The sequence below is a fragment of the Meles meles genome, chromosome 9, assembly GCF_922984935.1.
Source record: "Meles meles chromosome 9, mMelMel3.1 paternal haplotype, whole genome shotgun sequence".
Lineage (NCBI taxonomy): Eukaryota > Metazoa > Chordata > Mammalia > Carnivora > Mustelidae > Meles > Meles meles.
Genome location: NC_060074.1, coordinates 32,203,969 through 32,216,695, shown reverse-complemented (window position 1 = coordinate 32,216,695; position 12,727 = coordinate 32,203,969). Strand labels below are relative to the sequence as shown.

The 12,727-nt window shown below is 41.2% G+C and overlaps 1 pseudogene; it reads left to right on the top strand.

The window, feature by feature from the left end:
* Positions 1–10,713: 10,713 nt before the first annotated feature.
* LOC123951187 lies at positions 10,714–10,883 on the top strand (annotated as a pseudogene).
* The last annotated feature ends 1,844 nt before the right edge of the window (positions 10,884–12,727 follow it).

The following is a 12,727-nucleotide window of genomic DNA, read 5'->3' as shown; positions in this document are numbered from 1 at the left end:
GGGCTCTTGTGTTTACTACCTTGTTTATCTAGGCCCTTTGCTCACAGATTAGTAAACTAGATCCGAGCATCTGATTCCAGGCAGCAAAGCCATTACCTCTCCAGTAAATTTGAGCATGACCTGGCCCCAGGAGACAAACTGGACCAATCAGATTTTCCATCTCAAGGGCTGAAATTAAGAAAGACAAAGGAATCTGCCAGTTGGCAATAAAGTGGGAGCTAAAAAGTTGCCTTGGGGTAAAGCTGAGGCATCATAAGCCAAAACCATGTGCAGCCAGAAGTATGAAGAAGCAGATACTTGGAGGAGAGACCCAAGGAAGCCGACTGGGGAGGTCTCCTCCTGCAGAGTCGTACAGCTTAGTTGTACTGAGGCAGAGCTTAAGCAGCCACAAACTTCTGCTTGCTGGCATCCCTGGAGGTCCGTGATCTTCCAGTGCTTTCTGAGGTGGGATCTATTACAGCACCTGTTTGGGGAGGGAGCCGACTCCTCCTGTGGTGCCAAGAGTATCTTTGCAAGAAAGTTCCCTGTTACTTGAGCTAACTTGAGCGTCTCTATTCTTGCAAACCAAACGAGTTGGCTGAAACACTCCTTAACTCATTTTGGGCATTTCTGCCTCTAAAGCAGTTCTGCCTCTAAGCTTTCAATTACATCTAAGAATTTGCTGGGAAGCATGTTGGGAAAACAGTTTCCTGGGACAGAACTCTAGAGATTCTGGTTCAGTGTTGAAAAAGCCCCGAAGTCTGTGTTTTTTCTGATGTAGCTCTCCAGGGAACCAATGCCCCAGCTCATGTGGTCCCTTTACTGGGAGCCCTCTAATCCTGTGGTCCTCCTACTTTTTGCTCTCTGGATCTCTCTTCACTCTTAAGAATTAGTGAGGACACAAAGAGCTTTTGCTCATGGGCTCTATGTCTACCAGGATTTATCATATTAGAAACAGAAATTGTGAAAAAGAATATTTTTGTGAATCCATTGAAAATAGTAAACTAATTATTTGTTGTAGTAATTTCCTGGAGCTGTTGTAATAAAATGGGTATAAATAAAATAAAATAACAACTTTATTTATTGTCTCAGAGTATGGTAGACTAATAGTCCAAAATCATGGTATAGGCAAGGTTGGTTTCTTCTAAGAGCTATGAGGAAGAATCGGTTTCATGTCTCTCTCCTGACTCTTTGGAGCCTTGGGTGTTCCTTGGCTTGCACACTATATCCCTACTGTGTATGTCTGTCTCTGTGCCCAGATTTCTTTTTATAAGGACACCAGTCATATTGGATTAGGGCCCACTCTCATGATTTAATCTTAACTTGATCATCTACAAAGATCCCATTTTTCAAGTAAGGTCACTGTCATAGGTACTGGACGTTAAGCATTTCTTAAGAGACGTAATTCAACCCGTAACACATGTTGACAACAATATTCTGTGAAAATAACCATATTTTCCAACATAAAAACACTGAGTGAGAAGATACACCTTGTTTTACATTTTTATAAATTTCCTTAACATTTGGCTTAATAGAAGACAGCTAAATTCAACTTCCCGATTTTCTGAGATATATTGTTTTAGTTGAAGTATATGGAGAAAATCTAATCTCACAGATCAATATAGCTAGAAAGAGAGAGTTATTTTAAAAGAGTTGCTGGGTAGTTGTGGATAATTTTCTATGATACTGTATGAAATCTTGACAAATCATAGTTTCATAAAATTTTATTGTTCTATGGAATTTGAAACAGTGCTGATAAATATTCATATGTTGTTACTTCAAAATTCATTGGTGTCTCTTGTAATTTGAAGGGGTCTTTTTATCCATACATGACTTTTTAAAAGATTTCTTTATTAGAGAGAGAGAGAGCAAGAGAGGGGGGAGGGTCAAAGGGAGAAACAGACTCACTGCTGAGCAGGAAGCCTGATTCCAGACCCAATCTGGGGACTCCAGGATCATCACCTGAGCCAAAGGCAGAGGCTTAACCAACTGAGCCACCTAGGCGCCCATACATGATTTTGTAACACCATGCAATGGTCATTTAAAAAATATCTATTCCCTGAATTTTGCAGAGTGGAAAACTTTAATATACCCTTGTAAGAGAATGAGAAGGAAAAGGGTACATAATGTCTTAGCATTTTTGTGAAATAATTTTAGCTCTTGGATCAACTGAAAGTGTCTCAGGAGTCCCCATAGGTCCTCAGGCTACACTTTGAGAGCTGTTCTAATACAGCATTGCCTGGGGAAATTTTAGCAACATTTCAAGTACCATCTTAAATTCTCTCTTCTCCATGGAATCTCAACTGCTCCCCATGTAGATGAAATGGCCTTTTCCTTGGTGTACACTTGCTATGTGGTCTCCTAGAACACTCCAGGGGCTGGATCTTGTTCACATTTTTCTCACTATTGGTAAAGAACACAGTGCCTTGAGATAAATCCTTTCTAGTTGGAACTGGATTAAATTAGTTATCTTGCTTTTATGCAGAATAGCTTTTAATAATCAAAAGATCCAGCTTGCAATTAACTGTCACTATTGCCAACATTTATCATAATGTAATCTTTTCCATCAATTAAATTTTTTTCTAACTTCCCTACCTTGAGAAGGAAAATGGTTTATAAAGCGAAGTAAGTCATGTATGCTTTCTTAAAATTCTAAGGCTTTTATAAGTGCCTTAAGTGCTTATGAATGTTGTTCCCTCTGTCTAGATTGCTGTCAGCCTGGCAAACTTCTACTCATCCTTCATGACACAAATCAAGCCCCTTCCTTGACTTCACGAGACACCATTCATCTCATCAAGTGATTTTACTTATTCTCTATTGTGATTTAAAGTCCTTTTCTGCATTTTTTCTCTTACAGGAATCTCACAAAGGTGTCTGGTTCAGAGAGGGAGAGATCTTTTGTTGTGTGGTTGAGGAGTGCTGAGCTATGTTACTCATGTCTACAATGAGTAGAAAAGAACGCTATCCTTTGGATGGGGTTGTCCCAGTCATTTTAACAAATCGATGGGTTATGTTTCCAGTCATATCCTACTGGTTTCCAGTGGCAGAAATTCAATTCCAACTCAAGTAAAATGGGGATTTTTGTGAGTAGATGTTGGTTGGGTGAAAGGTTCACAGAATTGAGGAACAGGCTCAGGCATATAAGGGACCAGGATTGCACTAGGGGATTCAGAAACTGGAATTCAGATGGGAATGCTTCTAGAACTCCATGTTTCATCTTCATTTCTCTCTGTAGACCAGTTTTCTCCATGAAGCTAGAACTGTGGCTTTGATACCAACAGCTCCTGGGATCATATTTTATCAGCATTGCCATTCATAGGAAGGGACTTTTCTCCCAGCAACAGTTGAAAAATCTCAGGACCATGGGATGGCCTTGTTTTGGATTACCTGCCCAATTCTTGGGCACATGTCTAAGGCCAGGACGGTGATGAAATAGACTTGGTTCAGGTTGGGTCATAGGCCCATTTTAGGGACAGTTACTGGATCCAGGAAGGGGAACCAGGAAAGAAGATGGCAGAATCCTTTGAGTCTAATTATTAGAATGGGAAAATAAAGAATTGGGAAGAAAGCGTTCTCCAAAAGAAGGCAAGTTCTGTCTTCAAGAGAGAGGAGGGTCCTAGATAGATTAATCATTAATTGCCTACCACAATAACTGCCTGGGCTGTTTTTACAAAATCTTTTGTGGAGACATTGGAAAATACCACATTAGCCAGCCATGGCCAATTTAATCATGTTGTATGCTTTGGAGTAGTGACATCAATTAATGTCTGTGGCTGAATGAACTTAGTTATTTAATAATTGCATTTTAATATTTCAGGTTACATGCCTTCCTAGTATTGCAAATCAGCACTTCACAGGGAACTGTTTGTTATTATTTTCCTATGGTGAATAATGTGATGAAATTACACGGGTACTACTAGATTTTACACAGAACTGGCATTTACATTAGTTTCCACCAGTTTCCCCAGAATTAGTCTGGGCCACATAATATGATCTTCCCACGGTAACTACTGCCATGTAAAGATCTTCATAAGGTCTGGACAGGTGACTTAGAGCTACTGTACAATTCAGAGGACTTGTCCCTTTGAGTATACCTTTGGAAACCAAGCACAAGACTTAGCCAAATGAGTGTAGGTTGAAAGACCACTTCAGAGCAAACCCAATGTCTCACTGCTTTACCCACAATAAGATAATGTCATGAGTGAGTTCATACACCATTCTCACCTTCCTCTTACTTTATTTATTGATTATCTCTAAATTTTTATGATTGTTTATCCTTTGTTGATGACCTTGTTTAGTACTTTGAATATAGAAGGCTCTCAAATATTTTTGTCCTCATCATTCTATTGCATTTGTTCTGGCTGAAATCACCAATGTTAATCTCCAGTTAAATGTCAGATGGGCCTTTTCCTAGGTTTCAATCTACATTAGATTTCTTCTACTCAACTACATTCTCTTGGGGTGCCTGGGTGGCTTAGTCAGTTAAGGGTCTAACTCTTGATTTTGACTCAGGCCATAATCTCAGGGTCCTGAGATCAAGCCCTATATCAGGCTCTGTGCTCAGCAGAGCACACTGATGGCTTTGAGATTCTCTCTCTCCATATCCCTCTCCCTCTATTTCTCCTCCACCATGTTCTCTCTCTCTCTTTCTGAAAAATAAATAAATATTTTAAAAAACTATCTTCTCTTTCCGTTTTTTTCTTTCATAGCACTTAATATAATTTATAATTATATAAACATATGTTTATTGGATTCATATCTTCTAACTATAACCCCATGAAGATTAGTACCATATTTTGTTCATTTTTGTGATAGCCTCCATCTAACACAGGACTTGAGGTACGAGGTGCTCAAAAAAATATTCATCCCATGACTGGATGTGTAAAAGAGAAAGTACATTTTGGGTCATATTATTCCAAGAAATATAGGTAATTCTAAGAAATGGAGGAGGGGCAGATGAAAAGAAAAAAAATGGCAGGCAGCCAAAGTACTAAGGCAACATAGGGTTTATTTTTCAAATATTGTCTCCAAAAGTGGCCTATGCCCTCTGATGCTCTTGAACACTGTCTGAGAATATAAAGTACACATGTTTTATATTTGAATACATGGAAGCAGGAAGCATCTGGCTTCCCACTGTGAGCACTCATTCGATGGGTGGTAGTAACTAACTTCTGCTCCCCTTGAGTTTGCTTTCCTTCTTCCCCTTTCAGACCAAAGGGATTGACTAATGGAGGCCAGCGGTGTGACCATCTTCTAGGACTGGTGCCCAAGACCTTTCCTTCAAGTACCTCCTATGAGGGGAAGAGTGAAGAATAAACTCAGGCAAGTCATTTGCACTGAAACCATCTTCCTTCCTCTCAACTCCAGCATGTGTTTCTGTTAAATTGGAATATATTTTTTTCAAAGGAAACAGAAAAGCTATATTTGTTTTCCAACACTTCATCAACATCAAAGTATTTACCAAGTTCTCATCGGCACGTAGCACTTCGCTACTTGTGTTCTAGTTCCAGCTCTGCCATTAATTAGCTGTGTAACATGGGCACGTCGTTTTGTTTCATGTCATTGTCTTGCTTTGACTTCCTTATTTGTGAAAAATCAAAACACTTAGAGTAAGGTCTTTCCAGGTCTAACCATCAAGGATAGGACACAGGCATCGTAGCTCTTATTTGTGGGTTAATTTAGTACAACAAAGCAATCATTGCTCAAGGAAACTGGCAAATGTATTTATTCATTCATTCCAGAGCCCTGCCTAGACATATAGTGTAGTGAATAAGAGCATTTGCAACTGGAGCCTAAGTTAGAATTCTGGCTTTGCTGCTTCCCTGACTCTGAGCAACACACTTCACCCCTTTGTGTCTCATCACCTCGGATATAAGGAAGAATGATGACACTAGTACTTAATGCAAAGGATTGTTGGGAGAATTAAGTGGGAAAAGTGTGTAAGTTGGTTAGAATATATGATAGAAATTCAGTAAATGTTAGTGATTATTATTCATTGAGAATTGGGTTTGTGCCAGGCACACTGTGAAGTACTGGGGACATAAGACTAAATAATAGGGCAGTTAGATTTTACTCAATCCATTCAAGCTTCTAAAGCAGTGGTCCTTAAGACTGATAGCACATTAGAACCACCTGAAGAGCTTCTAAAATTCTTCTTAGGGTCGCTCTGCAGGAACTGGGGCTCGAGAAGGAGCACAGATGCTGATATTATGGGTACTGTTGTTGTTGTAATAACTGTCTTCTGTCTCTGACCCAGGACTCTTGTGTCTTCTGCCAGTATCCAGGGAACTGAGCAGACTGACCTATTAGTTTGCAAGAAGGATAAAATCTCAGACCTTTCACAGTTCTTGATGTAGTCTGGATCTAACCATGAGTTTACAAGAAATACAAGGGAAAGAGAACAGATGAGCAACACTAAGAGAATATAATTAGCCAGACTCAAAATGTGGGTCTAAAAACAGAGTGGTATGAAGGAGTTTGAATGGCTTGAGTGCAGGGGAGATGAGAGTGGGCAGGAGAAGTAGGCTTGCTGAGATGGTGATCCAGCTTGTCTGATATGACTGATGGATTATGGAGATGAAAAAGCAACAGAAGGAGCAGGTTATAATGTGTCTCATATTTCTGTAGGTCATTGAGGTGCAAGTGTCCAGAAGGAGTTTAGATACACACGACTGGGATTGCAATAAAGATATAACTCTCACTTACACATAATTTGTAGCTAGAGCCACGAATGTAAATGAGACTATTTGGAAATGACATGAGGAATGAAAAGAGAAGGTGCAGGACAGAACTCTGGACAATGTGACCTTTTAAAAATAGAACAAGGGACTGAATTGTCCCTAAAACCAATTTCACATGGTAAAGCACTAACCTCCAGTACGACTGTTTTGGGAAATGAGGTTTTTAGGAGATAAGTAAGGTTAAATGAAGTCACAAGGCTGGACTACAATCCAATAGTATTTATGACCTTATAAAAAGAGGAATAGAGAGAACCCTCTCTATGTGCATGCACCAAGGGAAGGCTATGTGGGGACACAGCAAGAAATCAGTCATTTGCAAGTGAGGAAGAGAGCTCGCACCAGAAACTGATCCTACTGGACCTTAGTCTGGGAGTTCCAACCTCCAGAACTGTGAGAAATAAATTTCTGTTGTTTAAGTCTAATGTCAGTGGTGTTTTGTTATGGCAGCCTAAGCAGACTAAGAAGAGGAGCCAGTTGTACTGCCTGAAAAGGGGTGATTAGGGAAGGAAAAAAAGTACCAAGTCAAGGGAGGAGTTTCACTAAGGAAATACTAAACCGGGTATGTCTCCAAGAGGTCATAATGTTTGAAACATATTCATTAGATTTACAAATTGGAAGTGATTGGTGATCTTGCCAGGGTGTGGAGGTGGTGGTGTGGAAGCCAGATTATAGTGGATTGAAGAGTAAATGTGAGTTGAAGAAGTGGATTGTCCAGAGACCTTTTCCACTGGCCTTACCTGTGAACTTGTCAGAAGTTCAAACTCTCCTGCCTAACTAGACCTCCTGAATCATCACCTCACTTGAATAAAAGGCCCATAAGTTAAAGTTGAGAGGCTCTAGACTACCATCTGGACCATTCCTTCTGGGAAAATACTTGGGAATAAAAGGAGAGAGGATTACAAAAATACCCAGGGGGAAGCAGAAGTGACTTTTAAAATGGAAGGCACTTGAATCTACTGACAGTCTTTAAGGGAGAAGTCAGCTGAAAGACTGAAAGGGAAAGACTGAACATAAAGGAGAGAGAAAAGAAAACCAATGGAGTTTCTGGGAGAAAATAGCCTTGTTTGAGAGTAGAATCACATTTCCCTTTGACCTGGGAAAGAGAAAATGTTGGTTATGTAGCCAGAGTTTTAGGAAGGGTTCAGGGGATGAGGGAGTATGTGTCCAACAACCATATAAGTCTATTTCTTCTCTCTGAAGTTGGAGGCATAAACACCTGCTTACAGAGGGGAGAGGATTGACTGAAGATCCATGGGGTCTGAGCTGGACAGGAAAGTATGTCTCCATGAATGTGCGGAGCAATGTGTTGAAAGAGAGGGCTGAGAAGCTGGTGTACTTACCGAGAGCCATGAGGTCAAGAATGGTTCAGGAATGGCATGCTCGAAGGCAAGCATGCTGGGTGAAGCAATTACAGACAAAGATGACGTCTTAGGGCCAGCCATGGGAGTGGCCAAAAGATTGTTGGAATCATGGAGTAAACAACTTTGAGCAGAGCAGGTCAGCTAGATTGTCCTTGTGGATGCTGAGGTCATGATGGTGATAGTCGGCAGCAGACAAAAGACTGAAAGCTGAACTTGGCTCTTGTCGTTCTCAAAGGGTGGTTCACTGGGACCACCAGGAGAAAGGTACAGAGGATGGAACAGGAAGATGGGTTAATCCTCCTCAAAGAGAAGGTTTTGTGTAGTGGTTGGAAAGTAGCAATGGGGAGCAGACAGAATGAGGACAGTGATTTTCAGTCCTGGCTGTGATAAAGAGTGGACGTGCCAGCAGGGAAAGAGCACGGTGTGTGCTCTGCTGCTCCAAGTCCACCAGCTCCTGTGTGGGTTCTCATCTGGCTGCCTGCCAGTCACGCGCTTCTTCCTCCTACCAGGGCAGTCCTTCCCACTGGCACTGGTAGCCACTGGACTGAGCTGCTTTTCACCAGGAGCTTCAGGATCACCCTGACAGGGATGGTTTCGACCATCCTCCTCAAGTCCCGTGGTATGAAATGAGACTCGTGGTGGCCACTGGGTACTCCAGCGCATGGGAGATATTCTGTGAATGGTAGTCCTCTTCCTTCAGTTCTCTTTCTCCTTGTAAATGTTGTAGACTTGGAAGTGGGGCTTATGTAGATGGGGAGCTAGGGGGGTCAGGGTTTTGAGAAAGAATCTGTTGGGAGAAGAGTCTAGACAGATTGGCCTGAGAAACCTATAGAGGTGACATTTGGCTGTTAGGCTTTATAAAATGAGGAAGCATTGGAGGCTTTGAACCTGGGGCAGTGACAAGATCCATTTTGTGTTCGGGGGCAATAATTCAAGACAACTAGAAGGATACATGGATTGGCAGGCAAGAGATTAGGAAGTGGGAGATGAGTTAATATTTGACTCTCAGGAGTGATTGGAGTAGAGTGAGTTCTGAATCAGAAAGGTAGCTGGAAGGTAGTTTCAAATCATCCAGGCTCATGGGATTAAGAATGCAAATCAATGTAGTTCAGCATTGGGAAGGAAAAGGAAATAAGGTGTGAAGGTTGGTTTTCTTTGCAAATATGGAATCCAAATTTGGTTATAATTACCTTATGAACTCATTACTTTTTTCTTTTTGGCAATTATTTTTCTTTGGATTCTTTCAATTGTTTTTATTTACATAGTCTTATTGAACTAGAATAGAAACTCCCACTAAAGTTTCCTACCAGTTGTTACATCAGAACCCAGGATCTAAAGCACTTTGATTTGTGAAGTAAAAATACAGCTATTTGGAATATTTTTGATTGTTGAATACATCTCATATTTCTTGTATTCTTAAGCTATCCATTTTCAGACATATCCCAGACACTTCTTTAGGGCAGGATTTCCAAACTGGTCTAAAACTATACAAATATAAATCTGTCAATATTATAGTTACGGCGACAGAAACTGGGAGGCAGGGATGAGGCAGAGAGAACATCCCTGTGTGAGTTATAATTGAGAGTTTGCCTAATGAGACTAATGAAATGTAGGTTCTTGTAATAGAGGTGCATGGTTCTGTAAGTAAAGCCACTTGGTTAGAAACCCACGCCTGCCTTAGTTGTTGTTAGAAATTGGCAGGCTCGGGGCGGGGAGGGGGAGGGCTTTCATTCTATGTAATTCTCACGTGACGCTGAGTAAAGTGCATCTGGAACACCATACTTAAAGAGTGAGCATGCTGTGCACCTGGGTGGCACAGTCGGTTAAGCATCTATCTTCCGCTCAGGTCACAATACCAAGGTTCAGAGATCAAGCCCCACATTGGACTCCCTAAACAGCAAGGAGCCTGCTTCTCCCACTCCCTCTGCTGCTACCTCTGCTGCTCCCCCCTGCTTGTTGTCCTTTTCTCTCTGTCAGATGAAAAAAAAAAAAAGTGAATGTGCTACAGAGAAGTAAAGCATGGGGACCAAGAGCTGGGTCAGCTTGTCTTGTTTGGGCTCTAGCTTCCTGCTTCCTTACACCAGTGATTTGTCCTCTTGAGCTTCGTTAGTTTTACCTATAAAATGAAATGTGAACTAACAGAACCCAACGCTGAGAGACCACACCCCTGTGGGGCTATCCTTCTCCATAACCAATGAGAACACGAGCAGCTCTTTTCATCTCGCTGGGTTATTTCGAAGACCACAGATGTTGTGAAAGATCCACTAGGAAGGTCTTAAACACACAATCCACAAATTCATTTGAATTGTAGACATTATAAAAACTAGGCGAGGCAAAGCACGAACACTTACAGCTCCTCCCTGGGATGGAATATGATACCATCCTGACAGGTTGTGTTTATGAATAGATTTCATGATGCGGGAAAATGCTCATAAAATAACATCCTGTGGGGCAAAAGACATGTGTGCACACCCACACGCAAGGAGGAAAGAAACCCTGAGAAGTACACCAACACATCACAGTGATTGTTTTCCTGAGTATAGGCTTTTGGGTTATTTGCTTATTTTTGCTTCTCCCAATTTTCCTGCTTTTTGCTGATTTTTCTTTTTATTGTAAGCATGGACTGCTACTTCATCGCTTCTCGGCCTTTTGGCTAAGATCAAGTGTAGCATGGACTGCTACTTCATAGGAGAAAAGAAAGTTCTTTAACAAAATGGGATGGGATGTGTGGAAGCTCAGCCCACCCGGTACCCATGGTAGGATTTTATAGATGTCCACTGAATCCGAATAAGTCTTAAAAAAGAGATCTGGGAAGGAGGCTATTTGTCCAAGGCTCTGCCGTCAGATGATGTCTTTCAAAGGGAATGGATGGAAAGACAAGACCCACCAAACATGCCACGGCTACGATGCCTGGACAGGAGCCTTCAAGTGGGTGTTAGGAGAAACGTTGACCCCTAAGCCCTGAAGGGGTATTGTGACTACTTCTACTTCCTTCAAGACAAACAATTAACATTTCAACTGCTCTTGTTCTGGGTACGATCAGAACCACGTGAAGGACTTAAAATATCCCCGGGATGACATGTTACAGAGCAGCTGGCTGGCTGGAGGGGTCCCGTAAATGTCACAAGGAAACTCATACTAATAGGAAAGGCAGAAGACGAAAATAATAGCGATAATTCTTTGCATTCACATGGCATCTTTCATCTGAAGAGCTCAAAGTATCGTACAGATGTTATATCCATTAAAAGTTATGTGGCAAGCATTATTCTCCCTGGATTACAGATGGGGAGGGGGTTGTAATCCTGTCATTCGGACTAAAAGTGGAATAAACATGTAATTATCTCTGAGAGGAAATCTTTCTAATGTAACCCTTTCCTCTTGCAGCTTTCTGTTGCTTCTGAGTGGAGAGGACAGGTCACATCCTTGGGTCTGGGATATGTGCGGCAGGTATCCAAACACTGACATGAGATCACCGCTCGGTCTTTTTTTTCCCCAGACGAAACACATTTAACTTTTCAAGTCTCTCTTCAGAAGCCTGAGCTTCCCCTTTCTCCTTGCCCTACAACCTGGAGGTAGTTTTCAAGTCCAGTAACTAAAACCAGCGCCTGATGCTTCAGCCGGAATTGGTCAGTGACTTTACCTGAATAAACTAACAGTCTTGAGGTTAGCTGTGTGTTTTGCAGCTGGGCCTGCCACGAATATGCATTATTTCTGGTTTTGGCTTTTTTCTGATGAGGCAATGACTTCTTTCCTATTTCTGATTTTCAAAATCTCTCCACCCCCCTTTTTAGGGGGGAGTTAAACTTCTTTCAAAAAGGCAAAGTATCCCACTTTCTCAACCTAGCAGTTATGAGCACTTTTGCATATTCTGTTTTGTGTTTATTCCTATTAATCTTTCAGCACGGTTAAAATAAGACTGTATGTGTCGTTTTGGGTTCTCTTAATTGTGTTCTGCTTTTGAGATTCGTATTATACTGTAAGTATCTTCTCCATGGCTTCCTGGAAAATAAGGATGATGTTGATTGCATAATTAGGATTCTAAGGTTTATTTGTTTGTTTGTTTGAGGAGATGGAGAGAGAATGGGGCTGAGGGGCAGAGGGAGAGGGAGAGAGAGAATCTCAAGCAGACTCCCCGTGGGGCACAGAACCCAGAGCGGGACTGAATCTCACCACCATCAGATCATGACCTGAGCTGAAATCAAAAGACGGATGCCTAACCGACTGAACCACCCGGGTGCCCCCAGGATTCTTAGTTTGTAATCAGATTTGCTCAGTGACTCTATTAGAAGATATTAGAATTATCTTCAGCTTTTCTGTTACTACATATTTTTCCTTGTTGAACATCTTGCATTTAAAAGTTTTTATATGTTAGGTTATTTTGTTGGGAACTGGGGATGTATATTTTCAAATAACTTTCTCCAATGACTGAAGCTAATTTACAGCATCCCCAACAATGTCTGACAATATCATTCTCACTGCACTCTTGTTAACATGGAATCTTAACTAGTGTATGAATTGGTGAACATATTTACCTTGTTTTACAATCTAATTTGAATTTCCTTTCTTTTCCTTTCCTATTTTTTTTTTTAAGGCAGACTAAATGAATGTATTCTTTCTTTTCTGGGAGTTACACATTGGATGAAGGAT